Below are 26,239 nucleotides of genomic sequence, written 5' to 3' on the forward strand. Positions count from 1 at the left end.
GTTCCTGCAGAGATCTTGCTTTCTTTGGTCCCTCATCAGAGAACAAGATGAGGGACTCTCTTAATTCAATCTCTGTTGCTTTCTATTTTGGAATAATTGTTATCTTCAATGTTTCCTGTTCTTAGGAAAAGAGCCCTCTTCTCCACTTCCCTTTTCCAGACCCTTAGAGAGCTGGGCAGATGCCCATGTGACTGAGGCTGGGCTGTGCAGAGGAGGGAAGAAGAGAACCACCATAGCTCAGTCTCACAGCTCAGACCCAAACGCCTTCAGACAAGAGCATCGCTCCGGGTCTCTTTTCTTCTTCCAGCTTCTGAGTTGGAAATCAGTACTTATGCTCCTCTCCTTAGTTATTTTCACCTGGAGAACTTTAGCGGCTTCCAGAAGCCATAAAGCTGCCCTAATTCTCTGTCTCTTCCTGCTTGTTGCACCGGTGGATGGCAAGAGGCCCTGGGTCTCTCTGGCAAGCTTTAGGGTCCGCACATGGTGCGGGTTCTCCCTGTTGCCAGGTTCCTGCCACCTGCTCTGCTTGGAGGAGACAGATAAGGGCAGGGAGGGCAGGGAAGCTCTTGCCAGCTGGCGAGGCTGGCCTGGCGACCTTATGGTGGCTGAGTGAGCTGCAGTTTTTCAGGATGGATTTGCCCTGGGAACAAATTGGTGCAGGGAATGGTAAGATCTTGGCAAACAGAAAGGGAGCCCAAGTGTAGAAGAAGACTTGAGAGGTTAATAGACTTGGGGCAGGCACCTTTTGAAGGGCACCAAGAGATCCCATCAAGTACTTCCTAAGTTCTCTGGGATAGGCCCAGGGAAGGGAACTATAAGCTTCCTATATGCAGCAGCAGTTACGCAATGCACAGAAATTGTTTATTTACATAACTGTCTTGCAGTTGAAGGCTTCTTAAAGACAAGAATTGTGTCTTTATCCCTCACTGCCTCCAGAGTGTATCTAGAGCCTGGTGGTGAATTAGGACTCCCTTAACTTTTACTGGTTTGAATGGAAATTAAAGAAATTGGTGAGGTATGTTCAGGGCTTAGAGGGTGCCCCAGACAAGTTAACAACTTGGTACCACTTTGAACAATATGGTTTAATATTTTCTCAACAATTATTTGGAGAAGAGGTACAAGTGCTGCTGAAGTGGATCCTCACATTTTCAGACCCCTTCCAATAAACAGTAGATCTATTGTGAAACAGATCACTCTCTTTAGAGGTCTTTGAGCAATCCATAAGCCTGCCATTTGGAGAGGAGAAGGTCTCAACTGGTCCTTTCCATCCTAGGAGCTCTGGTAAAGGTTTTTCTCATCAGATTTCCAGTGATGTTTTCGCTCCAGGCAACTGCCTGCATATCCTTAGTCTAATCCAGTGCTGCAAATGCATTTACCTTTAGTGTTGGGGGTCAAGTCAACTACTGCTGATTTTGCTTTGTTGTATTTAAAAATATATTATTATAACAACTTTAAAGGTTCCTTTGAAAGAAGAATAACAAATTACTCCCTATCATGAGATTGTAACAAAATAGGTTTTATTTTTGTGTATTCGGGAGGCTTTGGCCATAATCATACATATTTTACATCATTGTAATCACAGTGAACATAACATTTTGCATTCTGCTTTATTCACTTCACATTATAGCAAATGTTTCTCTATGTTGTTCCATTCTTTTTATAGTTAGCTTTTAAAATAGCTGCATAATATTCCATGTAACAGGTGAGTAAACTAGGTTATTTACATCCTTTTGCTGTCAGAAGCAACCATACAGTAACACTTTTGTGTATACAGCTCTTTTCTTGTTTAAATAATTTATTCCCCCAACTTTATTAAGGTATGATTGACAAATAGAAATTGTACCTAAGGTGTACAACGTGATGACTTGATATACATATACATTGCGAGCTGATTACCACAATCAAGCTAATTAACATATCTATCACCTCCCATGGTACCCTTCCCCCACTTTTTTTGTGGTGAGAATACTTAAGATCTACTCTCTTAGCAAACTTCAAGTATACAATGTAGTATTATTAACTATAGTCAACATGTTCTATATTATAGCTCCACAACTCATTCATCTTATAACTGGAAGTTTGTACCCTTTCAGTAACATTTTATTTTGCCTACCCACTGCCCCTATAACCACCATACTACGCTCTGCTTTTTTTTTTTTTTTTTTTGAGACAGAGACTCGCTCTTGTCACCCAGACTGGAGTGCAGTGGCACAGTCTTGGATCACTGCAACCTCTGCCTCCCGGTTCAAGCAATTCTCCCGCCTCAGCCTCCCAAGTAGCTGGGATTACAGGCGTGCGCCACCATGCTCAGCTAATTTTTGTATTTTTAGTAGAGACAAGGTTTCACCATGTTGGCCAGGATGGTCTGCATCTTCTGACCTCGCAATCCACCCGCCTCGGCCTCCCAAAGTGCTGGGATTACAGGTGTGAGTCACTGTGTTCGACCTACTCTTTGCTTTTATGAGTTTGACCTTTATAGATGCTGCATGTAAGTGATATTTTGCAGTATTGATCTTCCTGTGTCTGGCTTATTTCACTTAACATAATGTCTTCCAGATTCATCCATGTTATTGCAAATGGCAGAATTTTCTTCTTTTTAAAGGCTGAACAATATTCTATTATATATGTACATATATTACATTTCTTTTATTCATTCATCTGTCAATGGACACAAGTTGTTTTCATATTTTGGCTATTATAAATAATACTGCAAAGAACATGAGAGTGCACATAAGTCTTCAAGATTATGATTTCATTTCCTTTTGATATATAGTCATAAATGGGATGCTGGATCAAAGAGTAGTTTTATTTTTAATTTTTTGAGCAACCTCTAAACTGTTTTCCATAATGACTGTACTATTTATATTTCCACTAACAATGGAAAAAGGCTCCCGTTTCTCTGCATCCTCCCAACACTTGTTATCTTTTGACTTTTTGATATACCCATCCTAACAGGTATAAGGTGATATCTCATTGTGGTTTTGATTTGCATTTCCCTGATGATTAGTGATAATGAGCAGTTTTTAAATATACCTGTTGGCTGTTTGTATATCTTCTTTGCTCATTTAAAAATTGGGGTTATTATACTTATTTGCTATTGAATTGTTTGATTCTTTATATATTCTGGATGTTAACCCCTTATTAGACAGGTGGTTTGCAAGTATTTTCTTCCGTTCCATAGATTACCTTTTTATTTGGTTGATTTTTTTTTTTTTTTGCTGTGCAGAAACATTTTAATTTGAAGTAGTCCCACCTGTCTAATTTTGTTTATGTTGCCTTTACTTTTGGTATCATATTCACAAAAATCATTGTTAAGACCAATGTCAAGGAGCTTTCTCATTATGTTCTCTTCTAGGAGTTTCAGGCTTTATATTGAAATCTTTTATCCATTTTTGAGTTGATTTTTGTCTATAGCAAAAGGATGCAATTTCATTCTTTTGCATATGAATATCCAGTTTCCCAACACAATCTATTGAAAAGACTATCCTTTTACCATTGTGTAGACTTGGCACCTTTGTTCAAGATTAGTTGAGCATGTATGTGGATTTATTTCTGGGCCTTTATTCTGTTCCATTGCTCTATGTGTCTGTTTTCATGCTAGTACCATACTGTTTTGATTACTATAACCTTGTAATATGATTTGAAATCAGGAAATGTGATGCCTCCAGCTTTGTTATTCTTGCTCAAGATTGTTTTAATTATTTAGGGTCTTTTGTGGTTCTGCATAAATTTTAGGATTTTTATTCTATTTCTGTTAAAGAAGCCATTAGAATTTTGATAGAAATTGCATTAAATCTGTAGATTGCTTTGGATACTATGGACATTTTAACAATATTAATTTATTTAATTCATGAACACAGAGTATCTTTCCATTTATTCGTGCCTTCTTCAATTACTTTCATCGATGTTTTATAGCTTTTAGTGTAACAGATCTTTAATCTCCTAAATATATTCCTAAGTATTTTATTCTTTCTGATGCTATTGTAAATGGGATTGTTTTCTTAGCTTCTTTTTTAGATAGTTCATTGTTACTGTATAGAAACACATCTGATTTTTATATGTTGAGTTTGTATCCTGTAACTTTACTGAATTCATTTAGTAGTTATAACAGTTTTTTTGGGAGGATCTTTGGGGGTTTCTATGTTTAAGATTATGTCATCTGCAAACAGAGACAATTTAACTTCTTCCTTTCTGATTTGGATGTCTTGCAATTATTTTTCTTGCTTAATTGCCCTGTGTAGGCAGGGTGCAGTGGCTCATACCTATAATCCCAGCATTTTGGGAAACTGAGGCAGAAGGATATTTTAAGGCCAGGAGTCTTAGACCAGCCTGGGCAACATATTGGATCTCATCTCTACAAAAAATAAAGAATTAGCGGGGCATGGTGGCATACGCCTGTAGACCCAGCTACTTGGGAGGATCACTGGAGCCCAGGAGTTCAAGGCTGCAGTGAGGTGTGATTATGCTGCTGCATTTCAGCCTAGGCAACAGTGGAGATCCTGTCTCTGAAAAAGAAATTGTTCTGTCTAGGACTTCTAGTACTATGTTAAATAGAAGGGATGAGAGTGGGCACCTTTGTCTTATTCCTGATCTTAGAGGAAAAGTTTTCAGCTTTTTACCATTGAGTATGATATTAGCTGTGGGCGTGTCATATATGGCCTTTATAATGTTGATGTTACACTCCTTCTATACTCAATTTGTTAAGAGTTTTTATAATGAAGGGATATTTAATTATATTAAAACCCAAAGTTAACAGGAAAGAAATAACAATGATCAGAACAGAAATCAATGATATAGAGATAAGAAAAATGATAGAAAAGATCAATAAAAGTGCTTTTGTTTTTGAAAAAATGTAATTGACAAGTCTTTAGTTAGACTAAGGAAAAAAAGAGAGAAGATTCAAATAAATAAAATCAGAAATGTAAGAGGAGACATTACAACTAATACCACAGAAATACAAAGAATCATAAGAGACTTCCATGAACAATTATGCACAAACAAATTGGATAACCTAGAAGAAATGAATAAATTCATATAACTTACCAAGACTGGTTCATGAAGAAGCAGAACATTTGAACAGACTATTAATGACTAAGGAGATTGACTCAGTAATCAAAAACCTCCAAACAGAGAAAGACCCAGGAACAGATGGCTTCACTGGTGAATTCTACCAAGCATTTAAAGAAGAATCAATATCAATCATTGTCAAACTCTTCCAATAGAAGAGGAGGGAACACTTCCAAATTCATTTTATGAGGTCAGCATTACCCTGATACCGAGACAGAAAAGGGCGATACCAAGAAAGAAAATTACAGGCCAATATCATCGATGAACATAGATGCAAAACTTCTCAATAAAATACTAGCATACTGAACTCTACAGCACATTAAAAGGATCATATGCTATGATTAAGTGCAATTTATTCCTGGGATGCAAAGAAGGTTCAACATATGCAAATCAGTAAGTGTCATACACCACATTAACAGAATGAAGGATAAAGATCTTATGACCATCTCAGTCGATGCAGAAAAATCATTTTATTTCTTTGGAATTAATGCCTGGGAACAGGATCAAAGGCAGTGTTATGTTGGCATTAGGTCCTACCAGCTTGTGAGATCTTATTTTGCAAATCTCTTCCCAATTCTGTATTCAAGGAGTTCTCTTAAAATCAGCTGTGAGAGGTAGAAATATTCATGTCACATAAATGAACAAATACTACAAATCCGATTTTTGTTTAGTTTATGGAGAGCTGGCTTACCAGCACACCATTGATCAAAGCATGTGGACTTTTATTTTATTACTCTTGATATATTTATTGCCATATTATTTTTCAAAGAAATTGAACCAGTATATGTATAGCCAATTTGATTGAGATATCTTAATTTGTTGAGGTGTAGTCATGAAATACTTATATTTTTTCAGTAGCTGCTAAACTATGTTTTCTCAAAACCTTCTTTTCCACAGGGAGGTGGAATTCCTTAATATAAATAAATCCATTTCCATAATTTTTGTTCGTTTAAAAGTAAAAATGACCTTAGTTGCTAAGTTTTAGTTCTATCTATTTAAAGGCTTGAGGTTTTGGTTCAAAGCTTATCTCATCTCCTGGTAGGTAGGGTGTGACTCCAGTGGTTTGGGGTAGAGGGCTGTTGTTATCTGCCACCCTTATGAGCTGCTGTGGTTCTCTCCATCTTCCCTTTACTTATTCTTGGGAAGCGAGTTGGGAAAAAGAGAGAAGAATTTATGTGGTTACTCATGGTGTGTTGGCTGCTCTTCTCTGTTGGTCGTCTCTGTGGTTCCTCTGTTGGTGTTCACATAATCTCGGTCCCCTCTGTTGTCCATCAATGCTTCTGTCTGCCACTGACTGATTATAATGTTTTCTGTATAGTCAATATCCATTGTTAATTCTTTTCCTCCTGAAACAACCACAAACTGGACAACATGTAGGAAACAACAGTTTTCAACACATTGGACAACAGGCAACAAGTGTCAGTGATCCTGAGAGCTGGGAAACAACAGGGTAAGCCCTAGGATTGCCTCAGCTTGAGAAATTTTCCAGGCTGTAGCACAAGGAGGGAGAAACAAGGTAGCAGTTGAGTTGAAGGGAGGGAGCTGGAAGTCTGGGGAGGCCAAGGAGACTAGAATAGCAGGGCAGAGGGCCCAAGAGAAGAGGGTCAGCTGAGGACTCTGGAGGGCTACAGAGTCCCACTCAAGGCTTCACCAGAGCACCAATGGGTGCAGATATGTGAGCAGACTACTCAAGAGCAGAGAAAAGCACCCCCCCCCCAAAATTAAAGGAACATACTCTAGAGGGCGAAGAGGGCTGGGATTATGCTTGTTTACAGCAGCCTGAGTAAAAAAACCTCATAATTCATTGGAGCTTGAGTAAAGTACTCAGAAAGGTTTGATATAGTAATAGAACAAAATTAGACCTAGACCTAATGTTGCTTTAGTCTCACCTAACAAAGCTTAAAAGCAAGACATAAAAGGATCAAACTGTTTCCAATGAGCTTAACTGCATCCCAGAACAAAGATCAATAATTTTAATAGGCACATACAAATATCCAGCACAAGCACAGTAAATTTTGCAGTGTCTTTCATTTGATAAAAAATTATGAAGCTATAAAATATACCTGATAATAAGAAAGGCTGATTTAACATTTGAAAAATCAATGTAATTCTCTATGTTGACTAGTTAAAAGGAAAAAAGGCAACTGATTATCTTGATGAATATAGAGAAAACATTAACAAAATCTAGCATCCATTTCTGATTTAAAAAACTCTGAGCAAACTAGAAATGGCAAGGTATTTCCTCAGCCTAATAAAAGGCATCTAGGAAAAGCCTACACAGACATTGCATTTAATGATGAAAGACTGAAAGACAGAATGTCTTCCTCCTAACATCAGTAAAACGTAAAGATATTTACTTTCACTACTTTTATTCAACACTGTACTGAAGAATTTGCCAAGGCTGTAAGGCAAGAAAAAGAAATAAAAAGCAACCAAATCATAAAGGAAGAAGTAAACCTGACCAGGTGCGGTGGCTCATGCCTGTAATCCCAGCGCTTTGGGAGGCCAAGGCGGGTGGATCGCTTGAGGTCAGGAACTTGAGACCAGCCTGGCCAACATGGCAAAACTTTCTCTACTAAAAATACAAAAATACAACAGTTGAGTGTGGTGGCATGCGCCTGTAATCCCAGCTACATGGAAGACTGAGGCGGGAGAATTTCTTGAACCCAGGAGGCAGAGGTTGCGTTGAGCCGAGATTGTGTCACTGCACTCCAGCCTGGGCAATAGACTGAGACGCTGTCTCAAAAAGAAAAATAAGTAAACCTGTCTTATTTTTTACACAATCATAATCATCTACCAAGAAAATCCTATGGAATCTATGAAAAAGTTTAGGAAATAATAGTGGGACACAGAATATAGGATTAGTACATAAAATTTAATTTCTTTTTTTTTGAGTGGAGTCTTACCAAATGCATTCTGACCAAATGCAATGTGTTGCATTCTGAATTGCATTCTGTTCATTTGCCTAAGAGTGCTCATCCCAATTTGTGTTTATATACTCACTTGTTTACATATGATCACATATGTCTTCTCAGTGACTGCCCACCTGATAGCAAACTCCATGAAGGCAGACATGGTGCCTGTTTTGTTGCTTGGTGTTTGAACAGCACCTGTTACTATTCTAACACATAGTCATCATCCAATAGATGTTACCTATTGTTATCATAGCAGTCAGTAAAGGAATAAAATTAAATGAATGGATAAATTAGTAATTTTGCAGATGAAGAAACTGAGTTCAGATAAGATCACTCACTGACGTGAGGCCACATGACTAATTGAGGTTCCACTGCAGGTCCCAGCTCCCAGCTCCCATGTAAACATGCTGCTCACTATGTTTCTGTGCTGCAATCAGTGGAGTGGCATTTCAAGGAGTGTTTCCCTGCCTGGCTCAGGAGAAGCTTATGTTTCTGTATCAAATGTTATTCCCCATCTTACAAAATTTGGGAGAGGAATAAAGAGGCAGCCTGAATGGCCCTAACCTAGGGCTGAGGCATAGTTAAGCCATCCTGGAGCCCTGCATGCAGCCTGTGAATTATTAGAGTGTATCTGCCACATCTGGTGCTTGCACACTGTGTGGAATGTGTAGCCATGGAGTTCAAGACAAGACCTCACATTTGCAGGGTTGTAAAGATGTAGGGAGACCAGTGGATCTTGTTTCTATTCCACCCAAAGGCTAAGGCTGCCTTGCATAGATCTTGGAGAGGAGGACAGGGCTAAGAACTACTGCTTTGTCATGGAGCTTCATGAAAGCAAATGAATCCATTTATCTTTGCCAGAGTTCCTGTGATGTATCCAGTCAGATACTTAAGATCACTTACCCCACCAACTCATTTAGTAGGAATAAGATATTTATATATCATCCTGCAAGGTGATCCATATGCCCTCTTTCAAGAAAATGTCAAGTGTTGTCACTGAATTTTCATGTTAACAAGCATTGAGAAGATGCAATTTATTTTTTTTCATGGAGCTCACCCTGCACCCTGCAGTCAATGTGGTCTGAAGACTCAGTCCAAGTGGCTCTGAGAGGCTATGATGCTTTTCATTAAATGTGGCCACTGCTGCAGACAGTGAGAAGCTGAGGACCCTGTGTCTGCAGTTGCCCAAAGCAGAATCTTTACCACCACAACCTGTATCCAGAAAATAAATCCCTGTTCCTTGACTGAGACAAATCTCAAACTCCTGCTGAGTTCCTGGTGCTCAGATCTGACTCTGACTCTACCTAGACTTCTGTGGCAGAGCTGCATTTTTATGTAGGTGGTCTTGGACACCTTTTCCTGCAACCTTCAGAGAAGGAAATGGGAGTGCATGTTAGTAACACCCAGGATGTAGGTGAAAGAGTAGAGACAGTGGAGTCAGAGAATGACGGGGTCAAATCCGGGAAATGTTCCTTCGTACCTGATGGCTTTGAACCAGTTAGTTAACCTCTGTACCTCTCTTTCTTTGCCTGTAAAATGTGGAAAATAATGACCATCTCTAAGGGAAATGACAAGGGTTAATATAGATTACGATTAGATATTATATTACTATAGTATATACACTATACCCTCTTGGAAGAGTCTATTAGCATGGTTGGCACACAGTAGGAACTCAGAAAGTGGTAACTATGATCATTTATTGTATCCATTAAGTGCAAAAAGATGTTCATTACAGCATTTTAAATAAAAGCCAACCTTGGAAGTGACGTTAATGTGTTCCAATAAAAATGGCATACACTCGGCTGGGTGTGGTGGCTCACACCTATAATCCCAGCACTTTGAGAAGCCAAGGCAGACGGATTGCCTGAGCTCAGGAGTTCGAAACCATCCTGGGCAACACAGTAAAATCCCATCTCCCCATCTCTACTTAAAAAAAGAAAGAAAGAAAGAAAAAAGATTAGCCGGGCAGCGTGTGCCTGTAGTTCCAGCTACTCAGGAGGCTGAGGCAGGAGAATTGCTTGAACCTGGGAGGTGGAGGTTGCAGTGCGCTGAGATTGCACCACTGCACTCCAGCCTAGGTGACAGAGAGAGAGACTCTGTCTCAAAAAAAAAAAAAAGGCATATAATCCTATGATGAAATATTGTACAGCCATTGCAAATCATGATTTTTTTTTTTTTTTTTTTTTTTTTTGATTCTTTTTTTTTTTTTTTTTTTTATTTTTTTTTATTTTTTATTGCATTTTAGGTTTTGGGGTACATGTGAAAAACATGCAAGGTTGTTGCTTAGGTGCATACGTGGCAGTGTGATTTGCTGCCTTCCTCCCCTTCACCCATATCTGGCATTTCTCCCCATGCTATCCCTCCCCAATTCCCCACCCCCCCCGCTGTCCCCCCCACTCCCCCACAACAGACCCCCATGTATAGTGCTCCCCTCCCTGTGTCCATGTGTTCTCCTTGTTCAACACCCGCCTATGAGTGAGAACATGTGGTGTTTGATTTTGTGTTCTTGTGTCAGTTTGCTGAGAATGATGTTTTCGCAAATCATGATTTTTAAAGAAATGGGAAAATGCTCACAAAAGAAATGTCAAGTTTGAAAAAGATTCAAATCATAACTATATATCCTAATTTATGCAAGATAAACAAAATGATGCTATGCACATATATAAATAGGACTCCATCCACTCCCTCAAAAGGATTTGCAAAAATATACCCCTGAAAGTTATCGTTTATCTAAATGGCAAGAGTAGGGGCGGTTTTCATTTTCTTTATTCTTTTTTGTGCTTTCCAGATTTCCCACAATGAACACTTCCTGCAATTATAATACAAGAAAAAGCAAACATTATTACTTTTTAAAAATGATATGAGAAGCTACACCTCTTTTTCACAAAGCAACAGCTGCTGAGAACCATTCACTTTCTGCTACATGTATTCAAATGCCCCAGCCATGACCTCGCATGGTGAGGGGACAGCAGTGGCCCCCAGTCTGCCAGGCCAGCATCACAGATGGGCTCTCCACGGCACAGGGAGTGTCCAAGCCTTGCCAGGTTGTGGTTCCCTCCTCCTCTCTGCTGGCGTTTCCTCCGATATTTATTCACTCACATAGCCCTATAGAGTTAAAAGAGGTTTGTTTCTTTTCAGGCTGTTGAGTGCAGCCAGGGTAATTTAGTAGAAAAATGTCATGCTAATGCAATTCAAAGTTCAAATGATCTTTCATTTCGAGGGAAAGAAGAATGTGTGTGCAGTTGGAATGTTAAAACTCACTACTTGCCCTGCAATTCAAATAGAAATATGAGCTGCAGGGGCTACATAAGTCACATGAAGTACTGTGAGTGAAATGCGCAAAATGAATAAAAATGATCCGGAAGCCATTTATTAGCATTGCTGGGGGCCCAGCACCAAACAAGAACTGTGGCCATCAGAAGCTGCGTTGGGAAGAAGGAGTGTTTGCATAAAATTACAATAATCCTGAAATAATGAAGAAGGAAGTGATCAGCGAGGTCCTTCTTACCAATGTCTCCAATGCCGCCCTCATACCCCCGGAGAGCTCTTTCCCAGCTCACATGCCCTTGACTCCTCTCTGCCTGGCTTGGCCACACTTGCAGGTGGGTGGGTGGTGGTGAAGCTGGGGAGAGGCTGTGTGTGCCCCCGTGCTGCCTGCTGCCTTGGGGCTTGCGGGGAGATGGAGGATGGATGGAGAAGTTGGGGTCCATGGGCTTAGCTCAGGCCACCCACAAAAAAATAAGAGAGCATGGTTGGCACCTGGGCAGGGGAGACAGCTCCCCTCCCTCACTGGTGCATGGAATGCAGGTCGGTCCTTGGAGAGTTCACCCTACTCTCGCTCCACTTCTGGTTTCCCGTCCACCACTGCCACAAAGAAGTGCTCTAAGGAACAGAAGTCAATTGTTTATCTGTTTTTTTTTTTGTTTTTTTTTTTTTAGACAGGGTCTTGCTTTGTTGCCCAGGCTGGAGAGCATGAGTAGCTATGGCATGATCATAGCTTGCTGCCACCTTGAACTCCTGGGCTCAAGCAATCCTCTTGCTTTAGCCTCTCCAGTAGCTGGGACTACAGGTGCAGGCCACCACACCTGGTTAATTTTATTTTCTGTAGAGACAGGGTCTTGCTATGTTGCCCAGGCTGCTCTTGAGCTCCTGGCTTCAAGGGACCTCCCCACTTCAGCCTCTCAAAGCCCTGGGATTACAGGTGTGAGCCACCACACCAGGCCAGCTATTTATATCTCAGTATGAATTTTCCACCTTGTTTCTGCTCATAATTGATTAATATTTTCAGATGTAGCTATTATGATCCATTGAATCCTTGATTCCAGACCCCAACACGTGAAAAGGATGTGAGGCAGCAGTGTGTGGATAATTTGCCCAAGTTCCTTTCTTTAGTCTTAAAAATAAAATTCTATTTACCTCTAAGAGAGCATCTTGGGTCACCATCAAAAAAAAAATTCCTATGTCGAAGCCCCAATCCCTAATGTGACTGTATGTAGAGATAGGGTCTAGGAAGAAGTAATTGAGGTTAAATGATCATCAGGGTGGGACCCTGATTTGTAGGCACATGAAGAAGAGGTCCTGTGAGCACCTGGTAAGATGCCGGCCCCCTACAAGCCAAAAAAAGAGGCCTTTGAATAAAATCTACCTTGCTGTCACCTTGATCGTGAACTGACTTCCCAGCCTTCAGAACTGTAAGAAGTAAATTTCTGTTGTTTAAGCCATCCAGTCTGTGATATTTTGTTATGGTAGCCTGAGAAGACTAATATAATCTTCTATAAACAAGCAACTCCCAAAGGAACAGTGGGGATAGTACCAATGTGCGTGTGTGTGTGTTTATATATAGGCAGGAGTGTGTGTGTGTGTGTGTGTGTGTGTGTAGGCAGGAGTACAGGTGTTCTTTCTTGAGAGAGTTAATTTTCCATTATGTTTCATCTAAGTGAGTTGAAATTTTTTCCTATATAAGTTTTATTGTGTGACAGAGGAACGCAATGTGTAGATTTGGTGGTGGTGATGGGAGGGGGTGTTTAGGAGATAAGAAGGAAGGACAGAAGAGGAACTATTTTTCCTTTCATTTTGCATCTGGTCCCCAGAGCTGAAAGAAAAGAATTGTAATTATTTATATGTGCATATCCCAATGTATCTGTGACGCATTATTTCCCAAATTGACTTCCATAGAATACTAGTTCTGCAAAAGGATATTAATGAAAGGTGTTTAAAAATATTTTTGGTCAAGTGAGACTATGAACTGCTTTGTGTGATTTTTCAAAGCCCATGCATCATGACTCTCCAAGGGACAGACACAACCGGCAGTAGGTCCCAACACATTTGACCAGGATGTCATTTTCACCATTTGTTTTGGGAATCACACTCAGGATCATGGTGCTGCAATGGAAAGTCATGGACTAGAAGTCCCCAAATTCCAGTCTAGGCATGTTTTTCTACTAATTTGCTGCATAATCCTAAGCAAGTCACTTCTCAGTAGCTCAATTGCTTTGCTGTAAAATGAATGGCTGCCTTGTTTAATTGTGGCTCTCCCCTCTCCTCTAGCATCCTGTGATTATGTGTCCATGACTTCATGGCTCTACTCAGCCATTTGTACTCTAGGGCAAGGCATCCATTTCCCCATCTACTCCTAAGTATAGAAATGCTCAGCCTACCTTCCACAGAGGTCTCTTGTCAAGACGAAATGAGTTAATGCAGGTGAAAGTACTTAGAAAAAATAAAGTGCTAAATAATTTCTAATGCCTGCAGGGAAAGGGTTATGACTTCCCTGTCATTCTAAGTGCTTCACAAACTCGGTGAAACCCAGTGTGAGGGTGAGGTACCACTCAGAGCTCAAGTTCTGGAGTCAGATTGCTTGGACTCAAATCCCAACTCTGCCCGTCATTGTGAAGTAATCTTGGGCATGTTACTAACATTTTGTGGCCCTGTTTCCTCAGCAGTAAAGTGGAAATACTTTCTCCTGTAATTGCAATGAGGAATAAATGAGATAATATGGGTAAAGTACTGAAAATAGTACATGGTACTTAGTAAACTCCCAGAAGTGTTACGTCTTCTCTTTCTTCTCCTCCTCCTCTTCCTCCTCCTCTGTCGTCTTCTTCTTCATCACCAAATAAAGGAATAGCAATGGCAATGACAACAACAACCCACAAAATAAAAAGATGGGATTGTGGGGATGGTCAGACCATGGCTAGCTTAAAGGCTCTTAACTCTTCAAATGAGCTGGATTTCAAATGAGCCCAGCTATCTGCGGGCTGCTGTGAGCTAATAAGTTAAACACATGGATTGGCCCTGCTGTGAACAGGTGTTCATTGAGCTCTCCATTTGCAGGCCACAGTGCTATTTGTGAGACATAGATAAAAAAGTTAGAGATATCCTCCTAAAGGAGATTACAATTTAGAGATAAATAAAAATTTTAAGCTCCTCAAACAATTAGAGGAAACCAAACAGTGGTCTGCCTTGCTTTGGTGAGTCTGTGGATGCTCATGGGAAGAGTCATCGTTGAAGGTTTTATAGAAAAGGTGGATTTTGACCTTGAGAGAGATGGATTTGGAAAATAGAGAGGAGAACATCATGAGTATAGAAACAGAAGCAGGCATGTTGTATCAGGGGTGGAAGAGGATGCCAGAAAGTGCAGACTTAGTTAACAAGTGGTGGGATCCTTGCCTTGGAAGATAGGTCCTTGAGTATTAGTCAGAGGAATTCAGACTTCATACAAGAAAATTCAGCAGAAGACAAATTCCTTTCCCTTTAAATGTCTGTTTTCTCCTTGTGAAATTAAAAAGGTCATACGATGAAAGTGAGTCACCACTCTTTTCCACTCACTTAGCATTCAGCATAAATCAATGTTTGCCTTGGGTGAACGGGCAGGTAGTTATTTGCAAGGCTGAATCAAGTCATGCAGCTGGATCTAGTTGCTGTGTTAGTTCACCTCTCCCTCAAACCAGCTGGGGTTCCATTCAGTGGAAATGTACCAGCACCGGGGTTGGTGGTGATGGTGTTCTTGAAGAAGGATGAAAATAGAGCCCTTTGTTTTTGTAGAGACTCTCATGGAAGAGCTGGTTTCTGAAACCTTGAAAGTGGGGAAAGCGCTCCTGGAATACTGTAGGGATGTCCGGAATTTTAACTTATACCACTCAACTTGTATCTTTTTTTTTTTTTAAGAGGGAGTCTGGCTTTGTTGCCCAGGATGGAATGCAGTGGCATGATCTGGCCTCACTGCAACCTCCACCTCCTGAGTTCAAGTGATTGTTGTGCCTCAGCCTCCTGAGTGACTGGGAATACAGGCTCATGCTACCACACCTGGCTAATTTTTTGTTTTTTAGTCCGGGGTTTCACCATGTTGGCCAGGCTGGTCTTGAACTCTAGACCTCGTGATCCTCCCGCCTCGGCCTCCCAAACTGCTGAGATTATAGGCATGAGCCACTGCACCTGGCCTTAACTTATATCTTAACTTTTACCACTGGATAGATGATTGTATCATAGAGCAGGCAGAAGTGCTTTTATGAGAATTAATAAAACTAAGATAAATCATCTTCACCTTATATCTCCTAGAAATCCGGACTTTCAATTTGGGGCATTTAAAAGCCCATTAAACATGGTCACTGTGTCCCATCAACCCCGTGCGCTCCACCATCAGCAGCGCCAGCCTTTTCCTTTCCAAACCTAGTCACCAACGTGAGCAGTCAGCTACTTAAGCAGAAATGATCTTTTGTGAAAATTTATATATTATTTAATGCCTTTGCCCTTTGCCTCAGCTCTTTCTTTCCACGAGCTCCTCAGCCAGGATTTCAGTCTGCTTCAGATGCTTTGCAAAAAGAAATGCACAGCAAACTCCAGTGGGAATCGTGACTCTCTGTTCCTGATGTCAGGAGTCTTGTAATTTATAGCACTTCCGTGCTGGGGCTCTGCAGCTCTTTAATGGGGCCTTGTGGTAAAGTTTGGGTAGGAAGAAATCCTTTCACTTAGAAATGGTTCTGCTTTGACGATCTCTGTTTTACTGGGAGTTTTTCTTCTCCTTTGTCTTTAAAGCCTGAGCCATTTCCTAGAATAAATGTTGCCTGAACATGGGAGAAGCAAGTGGAGAATCAAGTCTTGGGGGAGATACAGACTCCAGCAGTACATCCAAATGGCTTTGGCAGTTCATTGATCAATCTACAGATATTTGATAATTGCTGACCACATGTAAGGTGTAATGTTAGGGACTGTGGAGAGTGTGAAACATGAAGGGAATCTTGTCTGTTCAACTCTCAAAAAACTCGGTAGCTTTTGGCTAGGCATGGTGGCATACAGCAGTAATCCCAGCACTCTGAGAGGTCAAGACATGAGGATCACTTGAGGCCAGGAGTTCAAGACCAGCCTGGACAACATAGCAAGACAAAAATAAAAAAAAAGAAAAAGAAAATCAGCCAGGTGTGGTGCATGTGCTACTCAGGAGGCTGAGGTAGGAGTATCCCTTGAGTCCAGGAATTCGATGCTACAGTGAGCTATGACTGTGCCATTGCACACTAGCCTGGGTTACAGAGCGAGATCCTATCTCTAAACATAAGTAAATAAATAAATAATACAAAATTTAAAAACTCAATAGCTTTTTACAGTTCAGCAAATTTAAGCCAAATGTATTGCCCTGCTCTTAGAAATGGTTCTGCTTTGATGATCTCTGTTTTACTGGGAGTCTTTAAAGCCAGAACCATTTCCTAAAATAAGTATTGCCTGAACATAGGAGAAGCAATTGTCTTGGGGAAGATACAGACTTCAGCAGTGATGTCCAAGGCATCGCATAGACAACTCCAACTGATGGATTTCTCTGCACATGCCCATGTGCCTGCCACCTGTATTACCTCATGTTCTTTTTATCTGAGGATAAATGCCGCATGAGATCCATGAACACGTACCCCCAACACTTCTGTTGACTCAATTCTGTTCATTTTTACAGATCACCTTCACATACCACCTCCTCCAGGAAGCATGCCCTGATTGAGCCTAGGTTGTGTGTGAACTTTCTTCCTTTCAACCCCCATGGTACCTTGTATTTCTTTTGTTTTCTCAAGAGGACACTGCTTGACAGAGTAGGAAGATCAAAAAGCATTTGCTGATTTACTGATTTAATAGGGTTGAAGGTTTCTTAGGATCATCAGTATCAGCATAGTAGAGAGAAGACTTAGTTCTGGTGAGAATACCAGTTCAGAGGATTAGAACGAGGGAAATTTAACTGAATTGTCAAACTGATAAAACACTAAGGGTTTAGAGGTAGGTAGGTTCATAGCCACAACTAAGTGTGATATTTGTACAAACAGCCCAGAATATATTATACTGACATGAGTATTGCTCTGCAAGGTGGTCCCCTTCAGAGACTGACTTCTCTGAGGTTGCCAGAAAGCAAGATACTAGCATCAACAAGGTCCCTAGGTGCTCTCCCTCCAGCTCACACCTTGCCAGTTGCTGCTATGGAACATAAGCCAGTCTACACAGTTTCCACTCAGATGAATGTCAGGGACACCAGTAGTGTCCACAGGACTGTGCAGAGCATCGAGGAGAAAGTAAAAGGCAAACCGTGTTCATTATGACTTTATAACTATGCTGGGGAGAGGCAGATGAAAACATCAAATTATAACGCACACCAGTCCATGATGAGGTGCTGACATGAGTCATCCAGACAGAAAGGGCTATTTGAATTTATAGAAGAAGGGCTTGGGTGGGAAAGAGCAGGGCAAAAGATCAGATGTACAAACTGAGAGAGTCCCTGAAAGACTTCGGGGAATGGAGGTGGGGGCTTGGCCTTCTGACCTCTTGAGAACTTGAAATGTCTAAAATAGTAACTCACAGTATCACTGCCCACATCTGAACAGCTTTAGACCTGCGTCTCCTATAATTAACCCTGTTTTTGGACTTTTTCTTTTGGTACCTATTGTCAGGGTACTCACAGTCTCCCAGGCAAAAGAACTCCGTCACTTCTCCCTTTTTCTCTCACAAGACACCTATATGTAATCAGTCACCCATGATTACGTTTCACAGAGATTGTTTTTGTCTCTAAGTTCAGTCTGTGTATAGAACTTCAGGTTCTCAGTGGCTTTTATCTTTTCAATATCATTCCAGTTGTCTATGGCTGTGTAACAAACTACCCCCAAACTTAGTGGCTTCAAACAACAACTGTTCTGTTATACTTTATAATTTCGCAGGTCAGGAATCCTGGCCGAATAGTTTCTCTGTCTCACAAGGCATTCATGGAAGGCATTCACTGGTGTTAACTGGACGATGCAGATCTGGACAGCATGTAGTGGCTGCACTTTTGTGTCTGTCTCCTTGCTGAGCATGGCTGGAAAGCGAGATCAGCTAGAACCATCCACCAGAGTGCTTATGCGTGGCACTTTCAGCATGGTGACCTCAAGGTAGTCAGAGCTTCTAAATGGGAGCTCAGAGCTACCCGAGTGAAAATTCTAAGAGACAACAGGCAGAACCTGATACTTTCTCAAGGCTGGGTCTGGAAATAACCACAACACGATTTCTGCCCTGTATTACTGGTCACGCAATCCCAGAATCCCTCAAATCCCTCTAGTAAAGGGGAAGGGACAAAGACCCCACCTGTGGAAGGGAAGAATGTCAAAGCAATTGTGGTCACATGTAATCTATCATGAGTATTATAGTTTCCATTTTGACAGCAGGGGGCAATGCGAAGATCTTCTTCTTCTTTTTTTTTTTTTTTTTTTAGATAGAGTTTCACTCCTGTTGCCCAGGCTGGAGAGCAATGATGCGATCTCACCTCTCAGCAACCTCCACCTCCTGGGTTCAAGTGATTCTCCTGCCTCAACCTCCCAAGTAGCTGGGATTACAGGTATGTGCTACTATGCCTGGGTACTTTTGTATTTTTAGTAGAGGTGGGGTTTCTCCATGTTGGTCAGGCTGAATTCAAACTCCTGACCTCAGGTGATCTACCTGCTGCAGCCTCCCAATTTGCTGGGATTACAGGCGTGAGCCACTGTGCCTGGCCAGTGGGAAGACCTTGAATGCTAACTTCTGCTCTTTTGTTAGCCCACTATGTGTGCATGAGGGAACCCCTTCACAGTTCCACACTTCAGAACTTCTGCAGTGATGGATGGGTTCCGTGGTTCTCAAAGTGTGGTCCCCAGACCAGCAGCATCAACTTCACCTGAAAATTTGTTAGGATAGCCAATTATCAGGCCTCACCCCAGAACCATTGAATCAGACATCTTGGGTGGGACTCAGCAATTTGTATTTTATCAAGCCCGTCAGGGGATTCTGATATGTGTAAGGGTTAAAGAAGCCCTGGGGTTGGTTATCTCCAAAGCTTCTTTCAGGAAACTTTCTGCAATGCTAACTACAGAAGCACACTTTCATGCCATGTGACCAGAATTAATAGTCAAATAATTGAAAAGCAATCAATTAAAATTGAGAAATGCTACTTACATATGTGAAACTTAATTTTAATGAAAGGAAGTCAATCTTTTGATGTAGGGTTAAGGCCTTTCTTTGAGTGTGAGTCTGCTGGTTGGATTTCTGTGACAGCTTTTTTGCATAACCCATATCTTTAATGCATGATCTAAGATTTTCAGGTTTTTAAAAAGCAGAGCAAGAAGAACTAAAGACTTTACAAAGGAATCTGAACAGTTCATTTGAGTGATTCATCTTTCTTGACTATTTCTGAACAGCTGACTTGGTTTCCAAAACAATAACATTTGTAATATTTAATTGTCATTGCAATAAAAAGAATAACTGAAATAAACAAGTTTGGGAACAAAGTCAACAGATGGGAACAGAAAGCTTGGGGCACTGGGTGGTTTTATACTCATCTCAAGCTTCACTTGGTCATGAGTGTCAACTGTTTTAAGGATAGCAGGGAGAATACTGGTCTATGTGGAGAGCTGTTGGAGTGGACATTGAGTAAGAGAGATTCTCCTGCATTGTTGGTTCTTCCTGACCAGAATTCTTGTCTTTTTCCCTCTCTTTTAGTGCATCCTTGATACATGTTTAATTCAAACCCTTTTCACCTAACCCTGAACTATTACAAAAGCACCCTATGTGGTCTCACTGTCTCCACCTTACCTCCTAGTGTCTGCATAAATTCATGCTTACAAAAGCCATGCCCTTTCCATTCTCAGCAGGGTAGAATGAAAGGAACACTGGATTTAGAAGCTAAGGACCTGGTTTGGATCTTAATCTACTGTTTCTAGTTGTGTGTCATTGAACAGCTCATTTAACTTTTCCAAGCTCTTTCCCTCAAGCAAAGATAGAGCAACTCATGCTATACACACCTTAAAGGGGATCATGAAGATCAAGAGGACTTAAACAGGTGAAAGTGTTTTGACATCTGAATAGAACTCGACAATTCTAAGTTATTTTTTTCCTTATTGTGTGATAATGCTCAGTCTTTTCAGCCTAGCACCCAATAGTCTAGTTCTAGCTTGTCTTCTCAGCTTCTTTCTCAAAGCTCCCATAAGTGTCCTTCCCATCCTAGCAAGACTGTTCTACTCAAGATCCCATGCACAGACCTAAGTTTTCTATGTCTAAGCCTTTGGCCAGTGTCCCCTAAAATGTCTTTTTCCTTTTCAATAACTGGGTTGGTTTATCTCCATCTTAGTGGGCGTTTCCATGAGACACAGATTCACAAAGAATGGGCAGAATACAAGTAAGTCAAAGCAAGCTACCTCTTGGCCTCTGAAGACCAAGTGGAGAAGAAAACAGGTTTCTAACCATAGAAGAAAGTTCCGAGTTCTAATTTCTCAGCACTCTGGGCAAGGCGTGGCACACCTTGATGGTAGAGAATATTTTGTACTGACAACCTGCAGCTCACCAATGAAATTATTCCCTTCTTTGTTTTATTGGGACAAGACTGCATACTTGTCAGTGGAACTTAGACGATGCAGCAGTAACAACATAAACTGGGTGTATGCTGAGCCCTATTAGGTCAGCTATTCTGTGGTCATCTGGTGGTTGGGATTATTCTTAGTGGGACAAGCCAGGCATTGAGAGGCTGACCAACTCAAATATCAATTAAGACTCAAATCCTTTTACTATGTGTAGATTAAAAGCTGGTCACACTCTTAGATTTTAAACATGGCACTGAAATCTCAGATTCCATTTCGGTGCAAGTGACAGAAAACCTAGGAGAGGCCTTCATAAATAAGAGGTCAATTTATGCAATGCAACATGAGTTTTAGAAATAGGCAGTCCTCAGGTGCAGCTGCTCAAATAGGCCACTGAAGGCCCAGACACTTTCTCTCTCTTCCTGCTCCGTCATCTTTCACATCTTTAGCTTTTATTTTCCATTGCAAGGTGGCTGCTGTGCCTTTAGGCATTGGATCATGTTCCAGGCAGTAAGAAAGGAGGGGGCAACGTGGCAGAGCACACGACACTGAGACTGTTCCTTTCCTGGAAGCAGGGCTATATTTACCCGCAGTTCATACCTGGCATCTTTTATAATTGGCGGTTATTTTTTTAGTTTTAATATTACCCTTGCTTAAAAGCCCCACCTGGTAACTTCTGCCTTATCTTATCATCTAGATGTGGGTTACATAGACACCCTTGGCTGGGATAGAGTTGGAAATTGAGTGTTTTTACCTGGGCACATTGCCATCCTCTAACAGCTTTGAGATTCTGTCAAAGAGAAGACAGCAACAAATATTTAGCAGGCAATTAATCGTCTGCCATAATGCTTCAGTTCAAACTTGTATATTATTCTAAATTCCACCACTTGGCTTTAGATTTAAAGGCTACAAGCTTCAACTATTTCAGGGACAACTGGGTGATCAAAGAAAGAAAGTCTCATTTTAAGGTGATATTTGCTTGGGGAAACTGAGGCCATACGTCCTTCCAGACCCAGGTCAAATACTACAACCTTCAAGAACCCTCATTCACCCAAGTTCTCCTCCTCCAACACTTACTGTTCACCTTGTCCACTTGGCATTTATCTTGGGTAGATGTCAGTCCCCACCCCAAACGTATTATAAATTCCATGGGGCACAGGGTTATACTTTCTTTTTCTTTTTTATTCCGCATGGGACCCCAAACGGTACTAAACACAACATGGGGAAATATTAGATACTTACCATTTAGTTCATAGGAAATGAAGTCATGGCAGTAGTTGAGCTAGATATGAACATGGAACAGTAAGAAGGCCAGATTTCTGGGTCTAAGAGTCTGGGTGACAGAGTAGTGAAAGATAAAGTCAGAAAGGTCATTCACTCATTTAATCACTTAATGTATTTATTGAATACTTATTTTATGCCAGACAAAAGTACAACTGTCCTAGATTCTGTATTCTATTGACCTAGCAGCATAGACAGGGTCAAATAGCAACAAGATAATTTTGCAAAAAGTTATAGACTTCCTCTAGGTCGAACACTTTCCATCTGCCTGGCACGTGGACCAAAGCACACACCAATTGAACCTGGTGTGATTCTAGCTGTCATACTTTATCTTCACCATCAAACATGTGATCACATTCATTTAATTCTGAGAGCAGCCCTGTGCTTTCTCATTACATTTGGGGAAACTGAGGCCCAGGGCAGTGGTGGGTTACCTAGGACACAGGTAGAAATCCTAGAACTGGATTTCTACCCAGTGCATAGAGGGGCAGCCTCACTCCTGCTTTCCAGTCCCTGCCCTTCCAGAGTGAGCTCTAATTGTCCAGGAGAGTGATGATGCTGTCTCTCCAGAAACAAGCAGAAGGCAGAGGGCACATCTTGAGCCTCACAGACTCTTATCCATGTCACTGTTATTTTTTTCTTTTTTATTAAGTGAAGTAAGGAGAAGGCATGGGGAGAAGAGATCTTTCAAACCTTCTGACTCTCATGGGTGCTGCTTTGCCTCCACCATGGCTGGCTCAGCCCAGGCACACAGACAGGTGTTTTGCACAGTGGGAGCAACAGCTGTGTCTGGCAGGGGTCGGAGGCTCCCTTTCTATGCCCTGCCTCTGGCTGATGGCCCGATCCCAGCACTGACAGCTTGGCTCACACACTCTCTTGTTGACAGCATACCTTCAACAAGCTGAGCTATTTTCAGCTACCCAGTGCCTTGACATGGGAGGAACATACAGTGATTTGAGCGTTCTTGGGGTGCCCACATCATCCTTAGAACTAGTTACTAGGGAAACAGAAGTGAATAAATTGCACAAAACTCCTTGGCCTCAGAGAGGCTGTGTTATAATAAGTAGATTAATTCAATCAGCTAGTCAGGCTTTGAAGAAAGGAGGTGGGACAGGCCAGTAAGTTAGAGATTTAGGTGCCCTGGGACAGATGGTGATCAGAAAAATGTCAGCCTTGTTGCATGGTAGGGAGGCTAAGAAGGAGTTCATTGGAATCTAGGATCAGTGTAAGGATCAACCCTGGAGCACCCAGAAAGTGAAGATTGGATTAGGTGATGTGCATGACACATTGCTCCCAAGGTCACACTTTTATTTGGGACCATTTAAACTGGCTGAAACAAACCAGTGTCTTATTTAAACTCTAAGGAAGATAAAGAAAACCTTGTCTGGGCATGGTGGGTTATGCCTGTAATCTTGGCAGTTTGGGAAGGCAAGGTGGGAAGATCACTTGAGGCCAGGAGTTTGAGACCAGCCTGGGCAACATAGTGAGACCCTGTCTCTACAAAAAATAATAAAAAATTATCTGAGTGTGGTAGTATACACAGTGTATAGTCCCAGTTACTCAGGAAGCTGAGGCAGGAGGATTGTTTGAGCTCAGGAGTTTGAGACTGCAGTGAGCTATGACCACACCACTGCACTTCAGCCTGGGTGACAGGGAGAACCTGCCTCTCAACAAAACCTTATTGAATTTCTCTAGAACATAAGTATGTTGATGCTGGCTTGGATCAGGGTGTTCTTGGTGCCTGGCACTTACTACAAGTGCAGCAAATATTTACTGAATGAATTGCTGAATGAACTTGAGAAGGCTCAGGCACTGCACTTTTGCATTTACTTCCATTTTCTCTTCCACATCTAATTGTGTTTAAACGAGGAAAGAATAATGCTGTGGTCTGAATGTTTATGTTCCCACCCAAACTCAAATATTGAAGTCCTATCCCCCAAGATGATGGTATTAAGAGGTGCAGACTCTGGGAGATGATTCGATCATGAGGCAGAGCCCTCATGAATGGGATTAGTGTCCATATGAAAGGCTTCAGAGACATGCCTGACCCCTTCGGCTATGTGGGGACATAGTAAGAAAATGCCATCTATAAGGACATGAGCTCTCACCAGACACCCAATCTGTTGATGCCTTGATCTTGGACTTCCCATCCTCCAGAACTGTGAGAATAAATTTTTTGTTGTTTATAAGCTACCCAGTTGATAGTATTGGGTATTGTTTACAATAGTATTGGTAGTTGTTTACAAGCTACCCAGTTGATTGTTATGGCAACCTGAACAGACTAAGACACATGCTGACTCCTATTTTTCCATAAGATACCCAGGACATCAAGCTATTAAGTGTGTCGACAGCAGAATTAGGATCTGAAGTCATGGTTGGGTCTCTGCAAGGTCAGGGCTCTTTCTTCTTCCATCCTCGGCTTTTCAGTCTTCTCTACCCTGGGTTCTCACCCAAGGCTGCTAGACTTTGCTACCATAATACCAGTGGTTCCCAACCTTTTTGGCACCAGGGACCGGTTTTGTGCAAGACAATTTTTCCATAGATGGGGAGGTGGGAGATGGTTTTGGGATGAAACTGTTTCACCTCAAATCAGGCATTAGATTCTCATAAGAAGCTCACAGCCTAGTTCCCTCGCATGCACAATTCACGATAGGGTTCAGCTTCTATGAGAATGTAATGCTGCCACAGATCTGACAGGGGGTGAAGCTTGGGGAGTAATGCTTATTGGCTTGCTGCTCACCTCCTGCTGTGCAGCCCGGTTCCTAACAGGCCACTGAGTGGTACTGGTCTGTGGCCTGGGGGTGAGGACCCCTGCATGAGACAGGGTCTTAACTCTGGGAACTCTGTGAATCCTGAGCCGCCAGTGTTTCTCCCAATTCTTTCGGAAAACATAGTTTTACGTTCATGTACTTGTTTTTGGGGATGTTTACACACTGTGTGCATAGAAAGGGGTGTCTTAGTGTGTGTTGGGATACGGATGACTTTAGTGGGAAAGTACATCAACTGCTTCACAGAAAATAACCAATGTAAAAAAATAAAAGTTCTTCTGTTATGAGAGGGTGAGAAAATAGTGATGCTGTGAACTGAATTATGTTCCTCCAAAATTCATATGTCGAAGCCCTAACCCCTAATAGGATGGTATTTGGAGGTGGGACTTTGGGGAGGTAATTGGGTTTTGATGAGGCCCTGAGGGTGAGTTTATGATGGAGTAATGCCTTTATAAGAAAAGACAGAAGAGCTCTCTCTCTCTCTCTCTCTCTCTCTCTCTCTTTCCCTTTCCTTTTCACACAAATAAGAGGTTACATGAACACAAAGAAATGGTGGCAACCTACAAGCCAAGAGGAGAGGCCTCAGAATGAAACCCACCTTGCTGGCACCTTGATCTTGGACTTCCCAGCCTCCGGAACTATGAGAAATTAATTACTATTGTTTAAATCACACAGTCTCTAGTATTTTACTATAGCAGCCTGCGCAAACTAAGACAACTGCTCATCTGAAAAGAGAAAGTATCCTGTTCCAAAGGCTAGCATGCCTCAGAGTCTGTCAAACTGAATAGGCCAGGAGCTGGATATAAGAGAATATTGTAAAACTGGGCAAGGATGAGTGCAGCTGATCATTTTCCCAGGGGTCTGTGCTGAGGCCTATCCCTGAGGGGTGGTCTATGGCTTATTCCTCCACTCCTGGGATGGGCTCATTTATCTCAGGCTTCCCTTCACTATCTGTATATCTCTAACTCTATCTCTATTCCCTATCTCTATCTGTCTCTATTGATCATCCTGTAACTCTCTCCCAGAACCCCCTGCCATTGTGACCAGACTTACAAGCCATCTCCCCAGGGATAGCAACCCTGGGACTTCAACACTGGTCCTGCTACGTGTTTGTCTTTCTTCTTTGTCTGGGCTCTGGGAATGGCGTTGCCGTGTAACACAGGTCCATGGGAGAAACATGTGCTCCTCCCTCCCTCTCACACCTCATGTCGGATACATCGCGTAGGCGATCCATTGTCTCCTAAACTCCTACTGAGCCCAGACCCGAGTCTCCACCCTCTCTGACTCCACACGCATCCTTGGCTTCTCCGTGTCTTGCCATGACTTCTGCAGAGCCCTCCTCACTGGCCTCCCCACCTTTCATGCCCCACTTCAGTTCATTTGCCTA

Source organism: Aotus nancymaae, unplaced genomic scaffold, assembly GCF_030222135.1.
Source record: "Aotus nancymaae isolate 86718 unplaced genomic scaffold, 86718_ANA_hifiasm-v0.15.2.pri h1tg000079l, whole genome shotgun sequence".
NCBI lineage: Eukaryota > Metazoa > Chordata > Mammalia > Primates > Aotidae > Aotus > Aotus nancymaae.